This window comes from Phyllostomus discolor, chromosome 13 (genome assembly GCF_004126475.2).
Source record: "Phyllostomus discolor isolate MPI-MPIP mPhyDis1 chromosome 13, mPhyDis1.pri.v3, whole genome shotgun sequence".
NCBI lineage: Eukaryota > Metazoa > Chordata > Mammalia > Chiroptera > Phyllostomidae > Phyllostomus > Phyllostomus discolor.
This window is the reverse complement of record NC_040915.2, coordinates 24,551,438-24,566,264: the sequence shown is the minus strand read 5'-3', so window position 1 is coordinate 24,566,264 and position 14,827 is coordinate 24,551,438.

Here is a 14,827-nt window from a genome sequence, read left to right as displayed (position 1 = left end):
AAATAAACAAACCTTTCCTAATTTGGTGAAAGAAATAGACATGCAAGTCCAGAAAGCACAGAGAGTCCCAGACAAGATGGATGCAAAGAAGCCCACTCCAAGACACATCATAATTAAAATGCTAAAGGTAAAGATAAAGAGATAAAGTCTTAAAAGCAGCAAAGAAAAGCAGTTAGATACCTACAGGGGAGTTCCCATAAGACTGTCAGTTGATTTCTCAAAAGAAACTTTGCAGCCTAGAAGGAATTGACAAGAACTATTCAGTCATGAAAAGCAGAGACCTACAGCCAAGACTGCTCTGCCCAGTGAAGCTATCGTTAAGAATCAAAGGGCAGATAAAGAGCTTCCCAAACAAGGAAAAACTAAATAAGTTCATCACCCATATATCAAACCATTCTTATATGACATGTTAAAAGGACTTGTTTAAGAAAAAGAAGATCAAAACTATGAACAATAAAATGCAATAAATATCTATCTATCAACAATTGAATCTAAAAAACAAACTAAGCAAACAAGAAGAACAAAGATAGAATCATGGATACAGAGAGCATTCTGATGGTTGCCCGAGGGGAAGGGGGTGTGGGGAATGAGTGAAGTGAGGGGACTAGGAAGTACAAATAGTTACTTACAGAATAGTCATGGGGACGTGAAGTACAGTATAGGAAATGGAGCAGCCAAAGAACAGGACCCATGGACATGAACAATGGTGTGGAGATTGCCTAAGAGAGTGGGGGGTGCTTGGTGGAAGGGGGCAAAAGGGGAACATTGAGACAAATGTTTTCATAATCAATAAAATACAATTTTTAAAAAAAAGAATCACAGAATATTTGTTAGGTATGCTGAGGCAAAGAGTTTCTCTTTCTTGCTGGGGGTAAATGAATTAAGTATGAAATTCCAGGAGCTTATTACAAACATCTTGGGACCTCAAGGTCAATCAGCCTCAGAATGAAGTTGAACCTGAGAAAGAAAGAGCAGAAAGGGAGACCTGGGCCTCCGCACATTGCTGAGATGCCAGATCAAGCTTCCCCTGGAGCCAGACATACCTGGACTTTTTGGTTACTTGAGTCAATACATTCCCTTTATAGTTTAAGCCTGTGTCACAGGGTTTCCTATAACTTGAAACCAAAGCATCCTAAGAGATTTATTTTTATATACTTTTTTCTCTCTGAAAGAAGAATCAAAATTTCCACTAGATTCTCAAGATATCCTAAGGAAATATTTTAACATCCTGGACTCAAGAATTTCCAAGGTTTGTTATGATGTTAGTATTCTGTGATCTTCCAGTTGAATTTGTTTTAAATTCCAATACATAAAGCTAGGTAATATAAAAATACATTTGCAAATAAAATTGCACTTTCCTATTATAACAAGAAACACACTTATTAGAAAAAATGTTTGAAAATATAAAAAAGTGAAAATAACAGAGAGGCGGCCACATCTGGGAGTAGTTTTCTATGCATTTTTATACATCATTTTATGGAAGCTTTAAAATGGTTAAGCTCATAGTACACATACCCAATTTTTCATCTGTTTTTTTTTTTTGGCCATTTGACATTATAGCAAAGCATTTCACCAGATTATTAGAAACCTTTTGTAAACATCCTTTTAAATGGCCACATAACTTCCTACTGAGCACTATAATTTCTTTTATGTTGGGGAAAAATGAATTTGTTGTCTTGGCAATTATATTTCCCTTCTTTGAAGAATTCTTGTCGCCATGTAAAGGAAGGAGCGACCAGTGGTGGAAGGGCTCGTCACTGTGGTATCAGCCGTGGGGAACATGGGAGGGACGGAGGAGCACACCGGGACACTCCTCTCTCCTGCTGAGTGTCATCGCTGTCTTTCTCTTGCTGCAGAATACCTTCCTCTGGTCCTGATGCCACACAGAAGCTGATGACCATTGGTGGTCTTTAAATTTCATGTCCAGCCCTGGAGAGACTGACTCCAGATAAATTTAACTTCAACTAGTCTGAGTCAGGCGGCCACCCTTAGTCCTTGCAACTCTGCCGGGGTTGAGGGTACTGGGTCACATGGGCACAGCCTCTTGGAAACCACCGATGTGGATTTGGGTCTCACCCATATGGATCGGAGGAACGAGCAGTCCCAACGGGAAAAATAAACCAGGGCTCATTTTCTCACACTCTTAGAAAACAGCCCGAAATCATCCAAAATGAGAGGCTATAATACATCACCACATTTTCACTTGATGCTCAATTTTGCCACTATTCTTCGCACTAAATACCAACCCTTATAAGAGATTTTCCCAGCAACTATGCATTTTCCTGCTGGGCCCCATGCAATGCTTGGATCAGAAGCTATATTTTTCATTCCCATGGCTTTTCCTACTCATTTCCTGCCCAATTTCTTCAAGACCACACTTAGCTGAGGCCAGCCTGTGCTACTGTGCAGGGCTACAATGGGCTTTCACATTGTTTACAAAAAAAAAAAAAAAAAAATTCCTCCAGGGCGTCCACTGACAAAGAGCTAAAAAGTTAGCTTATTCTGTGTGATGGATTCATTAGGCTTTTGATGTCCCCTGCTTGCCCCTGGCTACCCCGTGGGTGGGAGAGGTGGGGGATGCAGCGGGCAGTTGAGAAAGGACGGTGAGAGAAAAGAAAGAGGTTTTAAGGAACTCCTCTGGGCTCCACTGTGTGCCTTGTAAACATTCGCTGAGAACTCTCTGAAGTTTACGCTTTTGAAGGGCACAGTTAATAAATGTGTATCTCTACTGAGACATAAAAGTGCCCATGCAGCCTGTTGCTTGCTGATGTAATCAGTAGCTGCACACATCTCAGATCTGTTAACTGTTCCCAGTCTGGATGGCATTGATTGAAGAGCTTCCTTCCTTCAACAGTCCTCTTTCCCCAGAAATTAATCAGGAACTGTACTGACACAAACAAAAGACCACATAGCCCAGCTCCTAAAGAACTTCCCAAGGAAACGGGTAAGCAAAAGTCTACAGTGAGGTGCAAAGCGTAATCAGAGCTTGCACAAAAGAGGTGCTAATTCTGATGGTGAGATTAGAAACATTTGGCGGGGGGGATAAAATTTATCGTGTGTCCTTAAGAGTGGATAGGCTCTGCAAAAGGGGGGAGGGGTAGGGTTATGTTCAAATAAGAGAAAAACACAAAATAAAGGAGATGGTAAGAAATAAATGGGCTGTTTGGAGATTCTTGCCTATTCCAGTAAGATCTAGCAGAAGGTGCAAATAGTCCGTTTACAAGAAGGAAAGCTGGAAGGACAGATTAGAGCCAGGCATCAGGCTAAGGCATTTGGGCTTTATCTCACAGGCCATTGTGCATGGCCTACGAGAAGGTTTTCCAGTTGGGGAAGAAATGGTCTTATTTTCACCGAAAGGAAATAACTGAAGGGAGTTGAGCTTGGAGATTGGGTTGAGATAGGGCAGGTGAGGGGATGTACTGGATAGCAAGAGTACCTTAGGAGCAAATTTTGGCAATAACAAAAGAGAGACTGAAGCTTTGCACCTAGAGCGTGCACTTGAAATAGCCTCCTTGTCTGTGTCCAAACAAAGGAGGGATTCATGTGGGCTGTATTTCTCAGAGAAAGAGGAGACGGGTCTGAAGGAAAAACAAAGATAAGATTTATTAAAACTGGCTGATGAGGCAGCACTCTGCTAAGTATTTCTATTCACCTCTAATTCAGTTTAACATGAAGGATATACAAAATATGGACAAGGGGAAGGTAAGAGAAGAAGGAAGGGCATCCTAGATGTTAGAAAGACCTGATATACAGTACCTTCCAGAAAAGCTCAGCAGGTCAGGCTGATGATCTTTTGTCAGATGGATATGGTACAATTGAAGGATAAGATTCCTGAATATCATGCAGCACATTTGGGTGTGGGCTGAACGCAAGGATTACCCATTGTGGTTTGTTGAGCGAGGAAGAGTGTGGTTGAAGACGTGTCATAAGTGAAGTGGTCTTGGAGTGGTCTGTGACTTATAGTATAAAAGATAATGTAACTTTATTAACTGATGTTACCCCCATACATTTAATTAAAATTTTCAAAAGAAATGTAAAATGAAAGATCATGTCACCTCCTCTATAGTTACTCCTTTTACCCACCAACCAAGACCTTCCTTACTGTATTGTAAGCTGGGAGGAAGAACACTTGTCTTCAGAATGACTGAGGGATACTTGGGATGGTGGGCCACAAGCAAGCCTGGTGAACAAGTCCCCAGGGATTTTTACTCCCTCTCATTTGCAGCTGTGCCTCTGGGAAGACAGCACTGGCAGAGGGGAAAGTCCAGGCCATTCCTGCGGCGAGGACGGTCATCTTTGCCAGGGTGACACTCCATGCGTGACATGAGGATGAACTGTCTGCTCCCCGCGTGAGAGGGCTCTCGGGAAGGCCTAACGGACAGAAGGTGTGTGCACGTGCTCTGGGGGAAGAGGGGACTCGGTTAACTGCACACAGGCCGGGGGATACTAGGTTCAAAATTTCTGTCTGAGCGTATGCATAGTAACTACAAAGAAAACGAGAGGAAAAAACAAAACGACCCTTTTTTCTGCACGTGTAACATGCCCCAGGTACTACGGGGGAGATTTTGCATGCATAATCTCTCATTTAATCCTTTCAAGAATTCTACGAAATTTTTATCCCTCGTTTGGAGATGAGACTATTGAGACTCAGAGAAGTTAAAGGCAAGGTCCAAGATTACACAGCTAGTAACAGAGTGGAATTTGAACCCAAGCCACCTGGCACTAGAGTTCAAATGAGTAACTTCTCTTCTACAGAGACCCCAAGCTCAGCAGGGCACTTCAGAGCTGAGCCCAGGCTTGGACTGAGCAGGACAGTCTCTCTGGGTAAACTGATAGATGCTCCTTATATGGGCATCCTTGGAGCCCAGCTCCCACTGAAGGCCTGTGGTCAGCCCGGTGACAGGCTGCAGGAGCCAAGAAGAAAGGAAGGATGAGATGCAGCCGTCACAAACCAGAAAAATGAGGCGTGGGGAAGGCACGTTACAAGCGCAGTGGTAGACACATGGCTGAAAGAGTAGAAAACAACAATTCGTGGCAGGAATAAATGGATGAATGATTAGTTGGATAAGCTTGTTTATTTACTGTTATGAAGGCCTCCCATTTTGCTGACAAATTGTCTTCTGCTAACATGTATTATTTTTAGATTCTTCTTCTTTTTACAGTATTACTATTGAAAAGTTGGAAAATGATTTGAGAGAAACAGACTGCTATGATTACCGATGAAAAGCACTAAGACCTTCAGAATGACACAGGGCCTTGCAGCCAGCCCTGGAGGTCTCGCTTCTAGGCCCGGCTGATCCCAAGCTCCCCTGTTCGCTAGTTCAGTAACTACCCCACCCTTCAGGCTGCCGTGGGAAAGATCGGTCTCACAGCCCCCCACAAAGCAGCGTCCAGGGAAAATGTCAGCAGCCAGGCATCCACGTGGCTCTGTCACAAAGCAAAGAATGCCAGGAGTAAGTACACCTGTGGTGCCACTCTCTGTTCAGTATGTTCTGCACCTGAAGTAAAACTTCTCTACCTGGTACTTCTTTTATCTGTGGGTCGTATGGTTGCAGCTCTGCCACGGAGTGACTATACGGTCTTAGGACGGCCAGCACCTCTCCAGGCCCCAGTCTTCTGACCTGCAAAACGGGAACAAGAAACTGCTTCTCTCCAGGGCTGTTCTGAAGGTGAAGTGAAACGGTATGTGCTGAGTACTCAGCTCCGTGCCGGGACCGTGGCTGCACCCGACACACGGAGCCACCCTGGGAGGAGCGCTGTTGTCACTAGGAAGCCACTTACGGTGGGGATCCTCCACGGCCCGTCCTCCAGCAGCTGTGGGGGAGAAGCGGTTCACCCTGTTTTACAATCAATCGTGAAGATGTTTCCTTCTAAACGTAAAAATTTTAAAAAAGGGAACAGTAGTTTTTCTTTTATCACTACTTTATCTGAAGTGGCGCTGGTATCAGGTATCTCATACCTGATAAATAAATATAAAAAAGAACCAGGTGACTTGCAAGCCATCCACACGCCTACGAGTGCAGGTGGGGTGTTGCCGTCTCAGCATGTTCTAGTCCTTCCAGGGTACCACGGAGAACGGGCATCAGATAAACTGCCAGAGACACAGGGCGCCCAGATGGGAACAGCGAAAGGACTGTTGGGAGCAGAGAGCGAAGCTCTGCCCCTCTTGCATCCCGCGGCTCCCACCAGACAATGCTACCGATTCCATCACTGCAGTAACACACGACAGCTGGCATAAGGCCCCTGACTCGGGCTTTCTGTAGTCTCTGAGGCCTCTTCCTTTCTGCGCGAAGTTACATCCTGAGGTAGAAGAATGCTGCGTCGCATCCCACAGCCAGTTCTTGGGTCTCAGAGTTTCACAGACCTTAAGGCCAAGTAACTGGCCCAGCAGGTACAGGCTGTGGATAAGGTCCAGAAGGGCAGGGCTAGGATGGTGACAGAGTCATGCCTGTGGCAAGTTGTGGACGACAAGGGCTTGTGAGGCCGACTCAGCGCAGATGAGGGAGGGAGGGAGGGAGGGCGCAGGCATTGAGGTTCTCCGCGGCCGCGTGGACTGGAGCACACTCACTCTGGGAAGGCTTCTGGGGGTCTTGTCATTCCAAGTGGGCATGACGGTGGCCTGCAAATCAGAATAAGCCCCCCCAAAAGGGGTTTTCCTTGACATATATACTGTTTAAGATTAATTTGAAGGAGGTACTAACACTTAAAAACTGGGGAGGTACAGATAAAAATCTACATTTCCTGGCTGCTCATAAAGAATCTGAAGGTGTCGGTAACCGTGGGCCCAGGGGCAACAATCTGAGTGTCAGCTGCCCCTTCTCGGGTTGGCCGGGGTCATCACCTCCAAAACGTCCCCCACGTCAGGCTGAAGGAGGCACCGCGTGCCAGAGACTGTGCTGCAGAATTTACTGCAAACGTATTCCTAGCAAAATAGAACACAAGATAGCCCAAGAGAGCTTATATTTTTTCTAGAAAAAAAGAGAGAGAACGAATTTATATTCAGATGTGAGGGCAATTTCTATGAGTTTAACATCCAAAACAAAGCTCATCTTTGTGGAAAGAAGACAACTTCAGACAGATATCACCTTGAAACAAACCTAGCCTGCTCGAGTCCTGACTCCCCTCTCCGGTCCCTGTTGCCATCGGAGTTTGCAGCCCTGGGCTCATCCAACCCACCATTGTATTAGTGCAGGAAACGGAGGCAGAGAAAGGCCCAGGATCTCAGGCACACAGAGGCATACCTCAGGGCACCCTTGACCACTCTGGAGCCAGAATGTACACCTATGAAAAGGTAACTCACAGAGTGCAGGAGCAGGTGCCCAAGTGCACGGTTAATGTTAACAAGGCAAACAGTGGAGCCAAGCAGGCAGGCAGATGGGCTGAGGAGTAGGCTTGACACAAACACTCAAGGGAGGTGCACTGGGCGGCTCGTGTGCAGCACTGCAGACCCCCTCGGTGGCAGCAGCTGCACGCAGGCTCCAGTCAGCTCTGCGCAGGTCCTGCCCTGGGCGTGGCGTCACACGTGCACAAGCCAGAGTGAGGGGAGTGAATACTCCTCGGGACAACCCTTGACCAAAGGGGTTCAGGAACTAATGGGTAATTGTGTCCCCTCTTTACCTGCTCCGAGGGTATACTTCTAAGACAACTTCACCTGGCTTCCCAAAACGCCCCACACTATCAACGGTCTTCTGTAATGGTGGCCGAGTCAGTGAGTGACATAGGCCTCGTGTTTCTCTTCCTCCTTCCCAGTGGCTTAGTCTGTTTGGGCTGCTCTGACAAAAGTACCATGGACTGCATGTCTTCAACGACAAACACTTATTTCTCAAAGTTCTGGAGGCTGGGCAGTCCAAGGGCGGGACACCAGCAGATCCGGCGTCTAGTGAGGATCACTTCCTGGCTTGTAGACAGCTGCCTTCTCACCGCGTCCTTGCACAGGGAAGAGGGGAGGGGAGGGGCAGAGCGAGGGAGGGGAGGAGGGGAGGAGGGGAGGAGGGACGGAGAGGGAAGGAGGAGTGTGGTGGGGAGAACAAAAGCTCTTTTGTGTCTTCTTACAAGGCGCTAACCCAGTTCATGAAGCCTCTACCCTCATGATGTAATCGCCTCCCACCTGTGAATACCACCCCAGTGGGGGTTATACTTCAACACAGGAACTTGGGGGGCACACGAACATTCAGTCCATGGCACCCAGTCCCCTAATCACCACCCCGGATAACTGGAAACACGACCCCAAATAAACTCTCACAGAAGCCTTCATGTCAGGCTTTGCTTTAGGGGAACTTGGGCTACAGCCAAGTTCGGTGGTAGGGGAAAGCAGATATCATTTCAGATAGGAAGGCAGGTGGTATTCAGGGGACAGGAACAATGTAACTCTTTTGGCAAAGGAATACCTGATAATTGGTTTTCTCGGTACTACATAATACAAACCCTTGTGAGCTTTAATTAAAGAATATTAGAAACGCCCTAAGAACACTCTGTTCAGTGACTCACTGCAAAAAGTAGTTGAAACAGAGCTATAAGCTTAAAACAGTGCAAGGGTTAGAATACATTATTTTTTTTTTTTGCTTTGCTTTAATATGCAAGTCAAAGTATTCAATACATTTTGAATTGAATAGAACAACCAAGATTTATAACTCTTTCAAGATGTATCCAAAAATTCAAATTATGTTATTAAGACAGCATTTTTTATTTTAAGCAAGTTCTGATTCTATTGCCTGGTTTCACCTTTCCTGATAATTTCTTAAAGATTTTATTATCTTTATGTATTTTTACAGAGAGGGAAGGGAGGGGGAAAGAAAGGGAGAAAACATCAGAAATATCAATCGGTTGCCTCTCTCACGCCCCCTGCTGGGGACCTGGCCTGCAACCCAGGCACGTGTGCTGGTGTGGGATCGAATCGGCGTCCTTTCGGTCTGTGGGACGATGCATAACACAGTGAGCCACACCCATCAGGGCACCTTTCTTGATCATTTTAATGAGAGAAATCTAGAGTTTCCTGTCAAGGTAAGATTCAAGACAATTTCTGAAGGTGCCCGGTCGGGAAAACACGTGTGTATACTACTTGACATTAGACGGAGTTAGTTCTGCTCTACCCGTCGTTTCCGGGATGAATTCAGCAGAGTTCCTTTCCCTCTCTGTGCCTCAGTGCCCACACCTGCAGAATGAGGGCCCCTGACCAACTGTCAGGAGGAAATGCATACATTTTGTAGTTCAACCCCAGAGCGTGGATCCCTTATTTAACATTCCAGAAAACTAACCGCCCCACCTCAGCATGACTACCTGCAGGGACTCCCCACTTCTGCCACCTGCTCTCCGAGACAGACTCGGCCATGTTTTAGAGAACGCTGACCAGTCCCGTGCTGGCCAAAGTGCCACAGTGTGAAATTTGCATGAATGGAGAAAAGACAGTTGTTGGTTTCTGTGCTTGCTGCCCTGCTGATATGTCTGGTTTATAGCAGCCTGGCTCCAAATGTAATGCAATATGACAAGGAGGTTTCACAAGTCCCAAAGTCCTGAATTCACCAACATGATCAATGATTTTCTGGCTTTCACTTTCATTTGGGTGAGCTCTGAAATATTCTCCCCAAAAGCTCTCAGATTTTATAGCTTTAATTAATTCCCCCGTCTGGAAGACTGAGAATTTTTTTTTTTTCCATAAGCAACATGACTCCTCAGAGCACTGGAAAGGAGGCAGCCTGACCGATGGTAGAAACACCCTAAAACCCCACCTCTGGGCCTGCACGAGCCAGGCCTGACTTAGTTCTCTGGCCTTCTCTCCACCATTTCACGGCCAGCATCAGGACAGTTGGAACCGAGTATCAGTCCCAACGACTTGGCCTCAGAACAAGGCTTGAAAAACTCTTCTCAGAAGCAAGTGGTGGAGAGTTCTGAACTGGCTCTCTCCTGGATTCTAGCCCGGGGAGGTCTGGGGTCAAGTGCTGCCTAACACGGGCGATATCCACTTCTCTTGAGGCCTGGGTGCCATCTGACTAAGCATCTGTAGGGGTCGGCGCCTGGCTGACACCCAGATCTTCGCTTCTGGTTGGACGTCATGGGCCAAATGTGGCCTTTGAGCTCACATCTGTCCTCTGGGCTGGCCACACACTGGGTACTAGCATTTTGGCAGACTGTAAAAGCACCCCCATGACAGCTGTCCCTGTGTGGTCCTGCACATCCAACCGTCTTAATTAGCTGAATTGCCTTCAGCTCAGTATTTGGAATCTTGCCCCAAGCCCAACAGTGTAGTTTTTCTCGCGGAGGTTTTGCACATGTTTCATTATTCCTGGGTACTTGATCTTGTACTTGCTCCTATAATGGTATCTTTAATTTAATTTTCTGTTTGTTTCTGGGTTTTTGAGACCACATCTGGATTTCTAGAGTAGAACTCTGGTACAAGAGCCCAGCTAGTATGGCAAACACCAACAACCCATGGATGCTGAAGGAACGTGCTACCTTTTACTATTTGGACTGGCAACAGCCGGAAGCTTCAACTTGAGTAATTCAAGAGGCACGAGGCAGCCAGTGGGAGAGCTGGTGCTGCCACTGTGGCAGGAATTTAGCAGCACTGTCCATAAAACAACGATATTTTTCTCATGGTGCATGCCAGCAGGGCATCTGATTGACATGCTGCATTCTTTTCAGTTATGGTTTTATGAGGCCCATATGAAATGCTGAACACTGAGCTATATATTTAGAACAGTAATTAGTCTGAAGCAGCCCCTGTGCCTTACCTCCTGTTAAAGTTTTCAAGTAAACCAAAAATGATGAATGTTTAATGTACTGACCCTCATTGTCATCTGATAATAAGATTTGTTATAGGGTTATAAAATGTTATGTCAGGTTCTTACAGCACATTATTAATATTGTAAAATGTAGTAGGGTTCCCAGGCAGAGAGAGCTTCCTGACCAAAGGAAAAAAGAAGAAGAAAAATAAGTAATATCAACCGTTTCCTTCAAGGACTTAGAAGACAATCAGCCAGGAGGTGAAAAGATGTAATTCAGAGTCGGACGCGTTCACCAAGCGTTAAAGAGGAAAGAAAAAAAGACAATGAGGACAGGAAAGGCGAACAAGACAAAGAGGCAAGAAGGTAACAGGAAAACCAAAGACAAGGGGTGAAGAGGTGGTTCGCTATGAGCAGAATCCAAGGATCAGGTGGAAGTTCCTATGGAATGCATACGAAAGGCCTTTTCCACACTGAGATTCTAGAATTCCACATTCTCCCTAAAGCAGGTCAGAACATGCAAACTTCAGAACATGCCACTTCGGCATAAGGATTCTTTTGGGCCAAAAGCAATGGAGAAAAAGCAAACACAGGAAGTGCTCTAGGTCCTCCCCTCCCCCACAAGGCAGGAATTTCCCAGGTGAAGGGTCCCCCTTCTCCCACACCAGGAAGAGGGGACGGTCCCCGTCAGTGAAGGCAGAGACGGCACTGAGATGCCACCGCACACACATCTCAGAACTAACTCTTACGTGTCTTTCATTCCATCACACGGCTCCTGGTCTGCAGTTCCGCAATCTGTCACTCCCGAAAACCCACACTTCGCTTTTCCTTGGTGTAGTCACCTCTCCGCATTCCTACCCTTTGTCTGAATGCTACACACGCCCACTAGTCCAGCCACTTCTCTGGCGCTTTACTTCTCTTCTGTGTGGCCTCCATGCACATAAAATTTTAAATATTGGCATCAAAAAAGTGCAAAGTCCTTTTCTTCTGCTAATCTTTCTTTTGTCAATTTCACCGGTGGACTCCAGCCACAAACCCAAGAAGGTAGAGGCAAAACTTTTCTATACCCCACAGTTTAAAAAAAAAATACTTCTACAACCACAGGAAGTCATGAGGCCCCTGATTCCATCCCACGATTCTCCCGAAGAAGCCAGTCGCCCCCCAGAAAGACTGCCGCCGCCCACAGAGAAACACTGAAAACAAACTGACACTTGGCAACAGTAACAGTGAACCAAGGGGAGAGTTTAGACACTGCCGGTTACTTTTATAGCCCATCCTTGTCCATGACAGAAATAAGACAGAGGGTTAGAGTAGATATTAAATTCTAATCTAGAGATAATCCAATTCTAATCTAGAAGAGATATCAAATTCTTCTCTCAAAAGCAGCCCACGTGAAGATCAATCAAAAGGAAGTAGAACCAGCCATGGATGGATTCTAGAAGAAACCAATGATAATTTGAAAAGGGAAAAAAAAGAATTGAGGAATATATGCACATACTCTACCCACTCTTCCCAAGACCCCACCTCCGGCAAGAATTTTCCACCGATACAAGATAGGTTTGCAGCTAAACTGTTGAGTAGATTTAGTAGTAGAATTTAGTGAGAAAATGTTTAAGTTCAGTGCTGAGATCTGATTTAGTGGTATGCAGGGGGGAAAGCTTAGAGTATAAAGAAATACATAGAAATACAAACATCATGGAAGTGGAATATGAAAGATTTAACATACAAATAAAAGGAGCTCCAGAAAAAGAACAGAAAGATCTATAAAGATAATGCATTTCCAATCAAAATTCTCAAAGGCTCTTTGTACAGGCTGAAAAGCTGATTCCAAAGTTTATACAGAAATTCAAACACTTTAGAATAATCAGTACAGATTTTGATAACAACAAAGGTGGAAGACTTACACTCCCTTATTTCAAAACTTAGGTGGAAGCGAATACCACCCAAATAGGAACATGCAAAGCCTATTTATTCAGCGCTTGCCAGAGCAAGGGAGTTAGCCACCCACTTGTGCTTGGCAGACTCAAGGGCAGGTGAGGGGTGCCGGAGCGCTTCGCAGTGGAGAACAAGGGAAAGCTTCGGGTGTGCCCTGAGTGGAGACTGGTGGCTCGGGGAATCCGGAAGTGGGCGCTATTGTGTACAAGTGTCCAAGAAAATTAAAGGGGGGGATGACAAGCTTCGATCACTGATACTGAAACAATTCTCTGTTCACATAGGATAGAAGAAAATCAATCAGCTATGACCTAACCCCATACAAAATAATTAACTCAAAATGAACTGCAGAACTAAAGGGAAAAGCTGCAAGATTTCTAAAAATCAGCAGTGAGGAACGCCTGTCCCTTTCAGCTAAGTAAAGCTTTCTTAGAAAAAAAAACACAAAATACACAATCCATAAAAAGACAAATGGATGCATTGGGCTTTACTAAAATTAGAAACTTTTTTCTTTGAAATTCACCATTAAGAAAACAAAAAGTCAACAGACTAGAAGAATATATTCTCTACACATCTACCAGGCAAGGGACTTGTAACAAGAAAACAGAAAGAATTCTTATATTTTGATAATATGACAAACAACCCAATAATAAATGGGCAAAATATTCAAACAAAACTTCCATAAGAATATATATTAAGCACATGAAAAGAAGCACATAAAAAGCACATGGAAAGAAGTTTAACTGCATCGATCATGAAGGAAGTGCAAATTAAAATTGTAAGGAGATGGTGTGACATAACCATGATAACAGCTAAGGTTAAAAAGCCTGGCAATACCAAGGGCTGCTGAGGACGCGGAACCAACGGAGCTCTCCCAACAGAGGTGGCAGGAACGTAAAACGGTAAAGCCACTTTGGCTGTCGGTTTCGCGGTTTCTTACATACAAAGTTACACAGAAATCTATTATACAACCCAGCCGTTCTATTTACCGAAGAGAAGTAAAAATACGTTCACACAAAATATTGTACATAAATATCTGTGGCCAATTTATCTGTAGTTGCTAACAGCTGGAGACAACTAACATGTCTTTCAACAGATGAGAAGATACATAAAATGTGGTATTTCTATATGACAGGACATTCTTCAATGATAAAAAGTTAACAAACAATGGGCATAAGTAACAATATGAATGTATCTCTAGTTTATTACTCTGCGTGGAAGAACTAGATTTTAAAAATACTTCAGATTCTATCATTTCACTTACGTAAAATTTCATTTACATAACATTTCACTGGTATACAATTCTAGCGACAGAAAGCAGATCAGTGGCTGTCTGCCGATGTGAGTGGAGAAAAGAGTGAGTTACAAGGAAAGAAAACTTGGGGAAGTGATGGAAACGGTCGACATCTGGACTGTAAGGGTAGTGGTGGTATCAATACATCTACCAAAACTCGCCAAATGGTACATTGTAACTGTGGTCAGTTTACTGCATGTAACTTCTGCCTAAAGAAAGTTTTAAAACATGGTGTAAGAGGTAAACGGAGAAACTCACAGCCTTTCAATGGGGAGTAAGTATACATTTTTACATGTTATATAATGTTTTCAAAAACCAGACTTGTGTTTCCTACAAATAAAAATTTTTTAATTCTAGGATAACTATGTAATTAAATAAAACTCATATTTTATATGTTATATACTCTTATAAATAATATTATTAAAAAGTCCTGGTTAACTTTAAGCCCAAAAGGAAATTATAAACTTAAAAAAACTTTACATTAAAATCTGGAGCACAAACTAAAAACCCTACTGAAAAGAAATATATTTAATACTTTCATAATTAAAGAAAAAAGGTAAAAAATGAAGGAACTTAGAATTCACCTTGGAAAAAACACAGGAAAATAACAAAATAAACTAGGAGGCTGAAACTTATGTGGATAAAAGGACTTGAATATGAAAACCAAAAATTGCAGAAAACTTTAAAAAGCTAATCTTAGGGAAAAAAATAAATGCACATGCACAGATACAGAACTGATTAGGGATTACAAGAAAACACAACCAGAGAAACAGGAGAGATTTTAAAAATTATAATGGAAAACATATTACAGGCCAACATATGGCAATACATTTGAAAACCCAGAGGGAGTGGATAGTTTCCTAGCCAACATAAATTACCAGAG